Consider the following 13,047-nt stretch of genomic DNA (forward strand, 5'->3'; position numbering starts at 1 on the left):
TTAAGATGCTTCTCCGCCATCCGAAGTTCTTCAGGTGAGAATTCTTTGTTTAACTCTGTACCCCATTTTTTAATAGGGTTGTTTGGTTTTCTGGAGTCTAACTTCTTGAGTTCTTTATATATATTGGATATTAGCCCTCTATCTGATGTAGGATTGGTGAAGATCTTTTCCCAATTTGTTGGTTGCCGATTTGTCCTCTTGATGGTGTCCTTTGCCTTACAGAAACTTTGTAATTTTATGAGGTCCCATTTGTCAATTCTTGCTCTTAGAGCATACGCTATTGGTGTTCTGTTCAGAAACTTTCTCCCTGTACCGATGTCCTCAATGGTCTTCCCCAGTTTTTTTTCTATTAGCTTCAGAGTGTCTGGCTTTATGTGGAGGTCCTTGATCCATTTGGATTTGAGCTTAGTACAAGGAGACAGGGATGGATCAATTCGCATTCTTCTGCATGCTGACCTCCAGTTGAACCAGCACCATTTGTTGAAAAGGCTATCTTTTTTCCATTGGATGTTTTCAGCCTCTTTGTCGAGGATCTAGTGGCCATAGGTGTGTGGGTTCATTTCTGGATCTTCAATCCTGTTCCATTGATCCTCCTGCCTGTCACTGTACCAATACCATGCAGTTTTTAACACTATTGCTCTGTAGTATTGCTTGAGGTCAGGGATACTGATTCCCCCAGATTTTCTTTTGTTGCTGAGAATAGTTTTAGCTATCCTGGGTTTTTTGTTGTTCCAGATGAATTTGATAATTGCTCTTTCTAACTCTGTGAAGAATTGAGTTGGGATTTTGATGGGTATTGCATTGAATCTGTATAGTGCTTTAGGCAAAATGGCCATTTTAACTATATTGATTCTGCCGATCCATGAGCATGGGAGGTTTTCCCATTTTTTGAGGTCTTCTTCCATTTCCTTCTTCAGAATCTTGAAGTTCTTGTCATACAGATCTTTCACATGTTTGGTAAGAGTCACCCCAAGATACTTTATACTGTTTGTGGCTATTGTGAAGGGGGTCATTTCCCTAATTTCTTTCTCAGCCTGCTTATCCTTTGAGTATAGGAAAGCCACTGATTTGCTTGAGTTGACTTTATAACCTGCCACTTTGCTGAAGTTGTTTATCAGCTGTAGGAGCTCTCTAGTGGAGTTCTTTGGGTCACTTAGGTAGACGATCATGTCATCTGCAAATAATGATAGTTTGACTTCTTCCTTTCCAATTTGTATCCCTTTGACCTCCTTATGTTGTCGAATTGCCCGAGCTAGTACCTCAAGTACAATATTGAAAAGATAAGGAGAAAGGGGGGCAGCCTTGTCTGGTCCCTGATTTCAGTGGGATTGCTTCAAGTTTCTCTCCATTTAGTTTGATGCTGGCTACCGGTTTGCTGTATATTGCTTTTACTATGTTTAGGTATGGGCCTTGAATTCCTGTTCTCTCCAAGACTTTAAGCATGAAGGGATGCTGAATTTTGTCAAATGCTTTTTCAGCATCCAATGAAATGACCATGTGGTTTTGTTCTTTGAGTTTGTTTATGTAGTGGATTGTATTGATGGATTTCCGTATATTGAACCAACCCTGCATTCCCGGGATAAAGCCTACTTGATCATGGTGGATGATCGTTTTGATGTGTTCTTGGATTCGGTTGGCAAGAATTTTATTGAGTATTTTTGCATCGATGTTCATAAGGGAAATTGGTCTGAAGTTCTCTTTCTTTGTTGGATCTTTGTGTGGCTTTGGTATCAGCGTAATTGTGGCTTCGTAGAAGGAATTGGGTAGTGTTCCTTCTGTTTCTATTTTGTGGAATAGTTTGCAGAGTATTGGTGTTAACTCTTCTTTGAAGGTCTGGTAGAATTCTGCACTGAAGCCATCTGGTCCTGTGCTTTTTTTGGTTGGAAGACTTTCTATGACTCCTTCTATTTCTTTAGGCATTATGGGACTGTTTAGATGGTCTAGTTGGTCCTGATTTAATTTTGGTATTTGGTATCTGTCAAGGAAATTGTCCATTTCCTCCAGATTCTCCAGTTGTGTTGAGTATAGGCTCTTGTAGTAGGATCTGATGATTTTTTGGATTTCCTCAGTTTCCGTTGTTATATCTCCCTTTTCATTTCTAAGTTTGTTAATTTGGATACTTTCTCTGTGCCCTTTGGTCATTCTGGCTAAGGGTTTATCTATCTTGTTGATTTTCTCAAAGAACCAACTCCTCGTATTGTTGATTTTTTGTATGGTTCTCTTTGTTTCTACTTGATTGATTTCGGCCCTGAGTTTGATGATTTCCTGCCTTCTACTCCTCCTGGGCGAAATAGCTTCTTTTTGTTCCAGGGCTTTCAGGTGTGTCATTAAGCTGGTAATGTATGCTCTCTCCATTTTCTTTTTGGAGGCACTCAGGGCTATGAGTTTTCCTCTTAGCACTGCTTTCATTGTGTCCCATAGATTTGGGTATGTTGTGTTTTCATTTTCATTGTGTTCTAAAAAGTCTTTAATTTCTTTCTTTATTTCTTCCTTGACCAAGGTATCATTGAGTAGAGTATTGTTCAGTTTCCACGTGTATGTGGGCTTTCTGTTGTTTCTGTTGCTATTGAAGACCACTTTTACTCCATAGTGATCAGATAGGAGGCATGGAATTAGTTCGATCTTCTTATATTTGTTGAGGTCTGTCTTGTGACCAATTATATGGTCGATTTTGGAGAAGGTACCATGAGGTGCTGAGAAAAAGGTATATTCTTTTGTTTTAGGATAGAATGTTCTATATATATCTGTTAAATCTAATTGGTCCAAAGCTTCAATTAGTTTCATTGTGTCCCTGTTTAGTTTCTGTTTTCCTGATCGGTCCATTGAGGAAAGTGCAGTGTTGAAGTCACCCACAATTATTGTGTTAGGTGCAATGTGTGCTTTTAGTTTTAATAAAGTTTCTTTTACAAAAGAGGGTGCCCTTGCATTTGGGGCATAGATGTTCAGGATTGACAGTTCTTCTTTTTGTATTTTTCCTTTGACCAGCAAGAAGTGTCCCTCAGGGTCTCTTTTGATGACTTTGGGTTGAAAGTCAATTTTATCTGATATTAAAATGGCTACTCCAGCTTGTTTCCTGGCACCATTTGCTTGTAAAATTGTCTTCCAGCCTTTTACTCTAAGGTAGTGTTTGTCTTTGACCCTGAGGTGTGTTTCCTGTAAGCAGCAAAATGTAGGGTCCTGTTTACGTATCCATTCAGTTAGTCTGTGTCTTTTTATTGGGGCATTAAGTCCATTGATGTTAAGAGATATTAAGGAATAGTGATTGTTACTTCCTATCATTTTTGACGTTATTTTTTAAATTTGAATGCTTAACTTCTTTTGGGTTTGATGAAAGGTTACTATCTTGCTTTTTCCAGGGTGAAGTTTCCCTCCTTGTATTGGTGTTGTCCTCCTATTATCCTTTTTAGGGCCGGGTTTGTGGATAGATATTGGGTAAACTTGGTTTTGTCATGAAATATCTTAGTTTCTCCATCTATGGTGATTGAGAGTTTTGCTGGATATAGTAGTTTTGGTTGGCATTTGTGTTCTCTAAGAGTCTGCATGAGATCTGCCCAGGACCTTCTAGCCTTCATAGTCTCAGGTGAAAAGTCTGCTGTGATTCTGATAGGTCTTCCTTTATATGTTACTTGGCCTTTTTCTCTTACTGCCTTTAGTATTCTTTCTTTGTTTAGAACATTTGGTGTTTTGATTATTATGTGACGGGAAGTATTTCTGTTCTGGTCCAGTCTGTTTGGAGTTCTGTAGGCTTCTTGTATATTCATGGGCATCTCTCTCTTTAGGTTAGGGAAGTTTTCTTCCATAATTTTATTGAAGATATTTGCTGGCCCTTTAAGTTGTAAATCTTCACTCTCCTCTATGCCTATAATCCTTAGGTTTGGTCTTCTCATTGTGTCCTGGATTTCCTGGATATTTTGGGTTACAAGCTTTTTGCATTTTGCATTTTCTTTAACTGTTGAGTCCATGGTTTCTATGGAATCTTCAGCATCTGAGATTCTTTCTTCTATCTCTTGTATTCTGTTGTTGATATTTGTATCTCTGTCCCCTGATTTCTTCCCAAGGCTTTCTATCTCCAAAGTTGTCTCCCTTTGAGTTTTCTTAGTTGTTTCTACTTCTGATTTTAGATCCTGGATGGTTTTGCTTAGCTCCTTCACTTGCATGTTTGTGTTTTCCTGTAATTCTTTAAGAGATTTTTGTGTTTTCTCTTTCATGAGCTCAGCCTGTTGACCAAAGTTCTCCTGTATTTCTTTAAGAGATTTTTGTGTTTCGTCTTTCATGACCTCAGCCTGTTGAGCAAAGTTCTCCTGTATTTCTTTAAGTGTTTTTTGCATTTCCTCCTTGTTGGCTTTTGTATTCTCCTGGATTTCTTTCAATGATTTTTGTGTTTCCCTTGCAAGGGCTTCTAACTTTTGATCCATTGTCTCCTGAATTTCTTTATGTATGACCTTCATGTGTTCCTGTACCAGCATCATGACCAGTGATTTTAAATCCAAATCTTGTTTTACTGGTGTGATGGGGTATCCAGGACATGTTGGTAGAGGAGAATTGGGTTCAGATGTTGCCATATTGCCTTGATTTCTGTTAGTGACGTTCCTGCGTTTGCCTTTTGCCATCTAGATCTCACTGGTGTTAGTTTATCTTGTCAGTGCTGGACTCACCAGTGCAAGCTGCCCCTTCCCAGTTGGCCTCTGGTGCACAGCTTACCTCCTGCACTGCTTGTAGACAGTGTGCTGCTGCCCAGGCTGTTCCGATCCCAAAGCAGGCACCCGAAGGCTCCCGCTGGGGCCCGCTGGATTCACTGGAGCACACTGACTTCTCCCAGCTGGCCGCCCGGAAGCCCAGCTAGCCACTTGCAGGACTTGGAGATGTAATGCTGCCGCCCAGACTGATCTGGATCCGGAAGCGGAGAGAGTAGAGCTAAGGGCTTCTGCCTGAGGCCTTGCCCCAGATTGTGTCTGTGGAGCAGATGGAGCCCGTGTGCACTCCCAGGGAGTGCAGATGCTGTATGCTACTGTGACCTCCCCTGTGTTCCGCTCACTCCGCTGGGCAGCCGATCTGCCAACCGGGCTGTCGCACACAAGGTTAGCCTGGCCGCCCAGTCCCTGAGTCCAGGCAAAAGCCTGGGAGGCCAAGGTCCGAGCAAAGTTCCCCTAGGGCTATGACTGTTAATTGGGTTTGCCAGGTGACTAGGATGGCGGGCGTGCGCGCCCGCGCTCCCTGAAAGCGCCTGGAGAGTCTGCTTTGCTAACAATCACCTGGGCGGGTTGACTCACAGATGGCCCACCAAGCCGCCCAGTTCTTGGGGTCAGTCCTGTGCCCTTTGGGGCCTGGACCCCCGCTTTGTTAGCCTTAGGCTATGCCTGTTACAGGTCTGCCCGCCTGAGCTCTCTGTCGTCCTGCAGGCAAAATGGCGGAGGCGCGCTCGCAGGCCTGGGCAAAAAACCTCCTGGTTGGGTTGGCACCCCGATGGCCCCCGACCCGCCCAGGGCCTGGGTGCAGGCCAACGCCCGTCGGGCTCAGACCACCGCGGTGTTGGCCTCGGATTATGTTTGTGTACCTCAGTCTGCCCGATTCCTGGAGTACGGAACCAAGATGGATGCTCCTCTCCTGACTGGTGGGAGGCCGAGTTCTGAAGTGGTCTCCATGCAGGAAAGGCGCTGCACAACTGCAGCTGCTTGCTGCCCGGCTGGTCAGCGAAGGTCAGTGGTCGTGGGCGCAGGGCCTAACTGGTTCCTGTGACGCCTTGGTTCCACTGCTGATGGCCCTTCAGCTGGAGCAGCCACTGCTGCCGCTGCCGCTGCCGCCGCCGCTGCCTATCAGTTCTCTTATTAAATGTTTTTGGAAACTGACACTGTTCATCTCTGTTTGTTTGTTTATTAACTAAAATAGTTGGTGGGGATTTGGTGCTTTTGTCTGAGTGACACAGACAATTTCTCCTTTTCAGAAATCTGGAAACTTCCTTAGTACCATTTCTTCTCAGTGCCTTCTCTTCTCTGCAATGCTTCTATGAAAACAATATTTTGTTTAAATTTTCTTTCAGTAGAGAACTTTTCCAGGTTTTAATGGTTATGATGCTATTGAAATGACTTCATCAACCTGTGTCAAATGTCTAAAGGCAGATTTTAACATGACTGACTTTCCACTTTATAGCCTCAATTGCAAACCCATACATTTTATTTTACATGGAAATAATTTTAAACAACCATTAGCCACCTGCCCATCATTTTAGAACAAGCAAGGCTCACTGAACCTGCAATTAGCCAATTATGCAGACAATTACAGCATTTGTAGTTGTCAAGAGAAAAACAGGATTCTCTATATGGTAGAAGTGCTAGCATTGTGTCACTGGCTGCTCTATAGCCTGGGCTTTAGCAGCCTTTCATTATAATAATAATGACTGTGTGAAGTGAGTCCCATTACCTCTGTCATTATGAGCTTTGGGAAGACTCTCATCCCTAGTATTTCCTGAGGAGAGAAAACTCTTTTCCTTTTGATTCAGTGGAATAAAAGCACAATTTTAAAAACCATCTACTTAAATGATTACTGAGCATTATGTACATAAACATTTATTTAACTTACTATATATTGCTTTAATTTGTATAATTTAATTTACAGATAAAACTATGTTTATATAAGTTATATGCAATATTTATTTAGCTTTAATAATCTTAAAATGATATCCTGTATTCCTATTAAAATTTTTTTCTTATATTTATTGATCCCACCAGATTTAAATTAAAGGATTGTCTTAACTGTGTTTGCAAGAAAGGACCAATGGGGTAAAGCTTAGGTCCTCAGATTAAGAACTCCAGCAGTAGACTCAGCTTCCCCCTTATTTTCCATTTTAGACAAACACAAATCACACAAAAGTCTGTATAATTTAAGTAGTATGAGAAAATTCAACAGACTGAGGAATGAATTGTGTACATCTACTGCTTAAAAGTAAAAAGAACGACATGGATATTATAGCTTCTTTCCTAAAATCATTTCTTACTTTCTAAAATGAAAAACTAACTGCAAAGGTTTCAGAACTAAATTAAAATAATCTATTATTAATATCTCAGCCTTTTCTGTGCTGTGCATAGCTAGCACATTCAGTTCCTTAGTTCATCAGTACTTTGCTAGAGTTTGCATGCATTAAAGGCATTTTAATAAAAGAACAGATGAAAGTACCCAACACCATTCATATGCAAATAACTAATATGATCTGATATCTGCACAGTTATGACATATGTTTCTTTTCTTTCCTAAAGGAAACTTCAAACATGTACTAAAGTCATTAAAATAAAAACAAAGTGGCATAAGAATTAAGTGAAATAAGATTGTTGATCTTACTAATATTATGCTTTGAAATTGTTAAAACTCTAATTTTTAATATCTGAAATAATATACATCAAGTATTTCTTTAACATTTATCCATAAATTCTTAATATTAGGATTAAACTATAGCTTTTATAAATTTAATATTTGGCATTCATATTCAACATTATCTTCTGAAAGTATACTATCAAAATTATGATCTACAACTCTTTTAGCAAAATTAGAAAAATTGAAAGTGTGGCTTTTACCCATAAATACACCCAGCCACTAAGCAGTAACTAGATTTACTCAATTTAATTAAAAATTAATACAGAATCCTCCTCAATATTTATAAGTACTACAATAATTCAGGCCTAAGTTCAACATTACCACCTTATCTTTTCTTCTTAATTTTGAGTCTGCTTTTCACAGGTTTCAATTACTTTCACTTCTGGGTATGTACAATGATCATAGAAAATCCCAAATAACAACAGTTCTTCAACACAGACAGCAGTGTAGGATCTGTTCTTTTAGAAAATAGACAGGATATAGCTAATATGTTAATATGTGTGCTATATTCAAGGTAAAAGCCTTGATAACCACTATGAGTTAATATTCTAGATCATTTTGTTATAAGCTGAAATCAATTCTTTATTCTTTAAGTTTTCTGTTCATCACAAACATAAAATATACACAGCACTGGGATGTCTTCTCATTCTGTGCTCTACTACAAATCTTTTATATGAATAGTTTAGTGATACTTGCTTTTGCTGCTTTACTAATATCACAAATGGACTTCAATTTTTATTTAACTGTTTAAAAATGTTTCAATATTAAGTCTAGTAAATCAAAATATTCTTTTATCGTGGGTCTCATGAAAGAGGTATAGAAGGCAAATTGCATGACTACTGTAATTTAATACACACCATTAGACCAATCTCTGTTACCAAGATACAACTTGAAGCTATGTAATTAATAAAGAAAACAGGTATATCTTTGCTTATAGTTCTAGAGGCTCGAATGTCTAAGATGAAAACACATCAGCTTGATTTCCTTGTTTTGTCTTCTTGTTCTTTTTCCTTTTCCTGTTCTATTATTATTGTTGTTGTTATTTCTACTCCATCTTCTCTTCCTTTATCTTCTTGTTCTTTTTGTTGTTTTTCTTGTTGTTATCATTGTTCCTTCCTCCATCTCCTCTACTTCTTCCTCCTCTTCTTTTTCTTCATCCTCCTCCTCTCCTTATTCCTTTTTTTGAATTGTAATGTAGGCTTTAATTTAGTTTAAAAAATATTACCATTTCCCTTTCAGCAGTTTATTAATGTCAGGATTCAAACGTGGGCTCGCGATAATAACCAAGAACTCTGCAGCTGACCCACACCTGCAGTTCTATGTTAGTTAACTTCTAAGTAAAAATCTAAGTCTGTGGGTCCCAATTCCTGTGAGTATCAAATGATCCTTTCAGAGGGATAACATATATAGCTTGCATATCAACTGTTTATACTATGATTCACAACAGTATCAAAATTACAGTTATTAAGTAGCAATGGAAATAATTTTATGGTTGGAAATACCACAACAGGAGAAACTATATTAAAAGGTCATAGCTTTAGGAAGGTTGAGAACTACTGTCTTATAGTAAACATGGGTAATATATAAGTGTTAGATAGCATTAGTGATATTTGTGCCAATAAGAATTACAAATATTTTCTTTTTGCATTATAGTAGTACAAAAATCTCAAAACTCAAGTAATAGTTACTCCAAAAATAATAATTAGAGACTCCATTACTTATTGGATTATTTAAGTGACACATACATACATTTAGTATTTTTATTGCTGGACTGGTTGGCTTTCTTAAGAGCCAATTTCTACACATGTGTAGCAAAAAAGAAAAGAATGGATGATGAGTATTTTGTTCTTCTTTCTAAGAAGCACATTGATCTTCCTTCTTCTTGAGCTATGGTCTGTCATTTGTATCTTGGGTATTCCAAACTTTTAGACTAATATCCACTTATCAGTGGGTGCCTACTGTGTGTGTTCTTTTGTGACTGGGTTATCTCACTCAAGATGATATCTTCAAGCTCTATCTTTTTGCCTGCAAATTTCATGATCATTCTTTTAATATATGAGCAGTATTCCATTATGTAATTGTATGATATTTTCTGTATCCATTCTCTTTAGTCTAACTTCTTGAGTTATTTGTATATATTGGATATTAGCCCTCTATCAGATTTGTAAAGATATTTTCCCAATCTCCTGGTTGTGGTTTTGTCCTGTTAGCATTATCCTTTGCCTTACAGAAACTTTGAAATTTTGTGAGGTCCCATTTGTCAATTCTTGATCTTAGAGCATAAACTATTGGTGTTCTGCTTAGGAAAATTTCCCCTGTGCCCCACTTTAACTTCTATTAGATTCAATGTATCTGGTTTTATGTGGAGGTCCTTGATAGACTTGAACTTGAGCTTTGCAGAGGGAGATAAGGAAGGAAAGGCCATTCAGAAACTGTCCCACCTCAGTATCCAACCCATATACCGTCACCAAACCTGGACATGATAGCAGATTCAAGAAAGTGCTTCCAGACAGGAGCCTGATATGTATATCTCCTGAAATGCTCAGACAGAGTCTGACAAATACAGAAGTATATGCTCACATCTAATCACTGGACTGAGAGCTGAATCCTGGATGAAGAAGTTACAGAAGGGACTGAAGGGAGTTTGCAGTCCCATGAGGGGAGCAACATTGTCAACCAGCAAGCCCCCTGGAGTTCTGGTGATTGGACCACCAACCAAATAGTATGCATGGAGGGACATATGGCTCCAGCCACATATGTGGCAGAGGATGACCTTGTTGGATACCAGTGGGAAAGGCCGTCCTTAGGCCTGAGAGTGTTCAGTGCCCTAATGCAGGGGAATGCCAGGCCTAGAAGACTGGAGTGGCTGGGCGAATGGGGGGCAAGCACTGTCATTGATGCAGGGGAAGGAGAGAGGGAGGATGGAATAGGGGTTTTTTTGTTTTTTGTTTTTTTGTTTTTGTTTTTGTTTTTTTGTTTTTTTTGAGTGGGGACCTGCAAAGAGGATAGCATATGAAATTAAAATAAAGAAAATATACAATAAAAGAAAAAAGAATGCATGATGAGAACCAAAGAAAGTATGAAAACTAATGATAAATAATGTATAAACGTTAAGAAAAGTTTTCTGTCATTAAGATCATTGTTTTAGAGACAAAACTCAATGTAGGCTCTACTAGAGACAAACTCAACTCAAGCTGTAAACCATGTTTGCAATTGATAAAATAGGTAATAGGTCACAGCTGTTTTTCTTTTGCTCTTGTTGCAGCATGGATACATAATTGGATTAACTGCGCAATTAGAAAGAGACAGAAGAGAAGAATAAAGCAATACCCTGTTTCTTAATTTATTAAAAATATTTAAGAAATGTTATAAAGGATGTTTTAAAAAATATACATCATGACTGATAATATAATCACATTTAGCATCATTAGCTCTGTCATGGAGTCAAAATCTAGATGGGTTTCACTCCAAATATGCAAGGAAAATCGGGGACCAAACACATTCTATAACAATAAACTAAAAATTATATCTCGAAATGAAACAATCCAATGAAAATTACATATAGTAGATAAGTAATAGAAATCAAGTTGAAGAAACAGCAATGCTATATCAAATCTTTTTTCATGAATTATAAGTGATCCATATTCATACTTCACTGACTTCAAATGTTTACTCCTTGAATAATGGATCATAATTTTAATGAAATAATTGGTTTTGATAGAGCAGCTAACATAACAATCACTAATACATGCTTACAGATTCATTTTATGGAATTTTTAGTTATAAAATTTGGTTACTGATATTTTTAATATTATACGTTAAACAAAATTCTATACAAAATGTGTAGAGTAATCAAATGGGAGGATAATCAAATCATGAAGAGAGAAATGTCTCTTTCCCTCAAAGTTTTGGGATTCCACAGTGTAATATAGTGGTCCATCTAGTGCCTGTGTTGACCAAACAGGTGATGATGCAGAGCATTGGGTAAAAAATAAAAATAGACTATGTCTGATTTGATTAGTTCCTGGTTTCCCCACAAAGAAAGCCTTCTTATATATTTTGGAAAAAAATTGAAAATGTTTCCTGGATAGACTACAAGAGAGGAACAGAGAAAGGTTATTGGTCTTATACTCTCTTTAGAGTATTCTCTTATCTAAAAGAATTGAACACAACTTACTGGGTTCTAAATCCTAAATTTTCTTCTACATTCTAGTAGTACTTTAATCCCTTAACACACAGATTCTACTGAGACATCTTTTTAAACCTGGTGTATTTACGTCTTATTCTTATTTCTAACCTAAGTATGCTAATTTTTATGTACTTTAGCTTTGAAATCTTTCTTCAAAAGGAAAGATGTGCTCAGAAGATCAAAATGTAAATAATTATTAAAGAAGTCCATTATAAGAGAATGAAACCAATGGCCAATTTTCCATCTACCCTGCTGGGGTTTTCAAGAGAATAACAAGTGTAAATAACAATACAGTCACATTCAGTGTTTTTCTTCACTGTTGATAAATTGACAACTAACTGTGTGCAATGTCATCCAGCATTGGGAGAGCTTCTGTGGCAGATACAGTGATGCTCAAGACATCCTGCACAACATTTAGTCAGTATAAATTCAGGTAGGAGATATCTATCTAAGATTTTACATAGAAGGTAACAGGCAGAGCTGCAGGTGTGAATCAGCCTCAGAGTTCTTGGATAATATGTACTGGAACCTGTGTTTAAACTCTGATGTTAATAGATTGTGAAGGTGAGAGGGTAATACTTTTTAAACTAAATTAAAGCCTGCTTTATGATTTAAAACAAGGAGGAGGAGAAGGAGATCCCAGCAGAGAAGCTGTTGAGATTAGATACCTGTTGAAAGACAATCACTCTCCTATAGGGACAGCACATCTTGTAGGTTGCTCATGGCCTTGTGAATAGGCCCACAACTATGCACATATGAACAGTAGTAGCTGAACTCCAGGGATTAATGACAATAATTGATAAAAGTGAGGCTTGAAGGTGGTATGGAAATAGTATGGAGGTACCAAGGAAATTAGAAGACCCACTGGCAGATGTATGTGGTCAAATACTTTGTATTATTCTATACATTTCCAAAAAGAACTATAAAATAGTATTTTCTTTAAAACGTCAAAGTCTGTAGTCTGAAAATGGAATGTTTTTATTGCATAATCATACTGCTTCTTTTATGGAAGATGACATATATAACAACGTTTGTGTTTTTATGAAGTGATGTAAACAGGATCTGCAACATAAAATTAATTTTGTTTGTACTTATACACTTCCCCCATAACTATATAGAAGCTTGGACTTAATTAGTTCTTTTGTGATGACTACTCCGATTGAAGTCCATTAAATTGGTGGACTCTTCACAAGAATGATATCATGTTTGGATAATTCAATTACCAATCAAGTTGAAACTCAGTGCACTCTGTCGAGAGTTAGAAAAAAAATCACATACTAGTTGTCACACCAAAAGCTGTGCTCTCTAGAACTCCCTATCCTTATATGGAGCCTATGGATAGGTATAGTTTCCAGACCAATTTAAATTTGGTCTCCCTCAATTTCTTTCTATAACAATGATATACTTACAAAGCAAAGAACAAATGAGTTGCCTGAAGTCTGATCTATAATTTACATTATTTCCCTTTCTACTCTAGGTTAAATGCAACCTGC

The sequence above is a fragment of the Apodemus sylvaticus genome, chromosome 9 (assembly GCF_947179515.1).
Source record: "Apodemus sylvaticus chromosome 9, mApoSyl1.1, whole genome shotgun sequence".
NCBI classification, from domain to species: Eukaryota; Metazoa; Chordata; class Mammalia; order Rodentia; family Muridae; genus Apodemus; species Apodemus sylvaticus.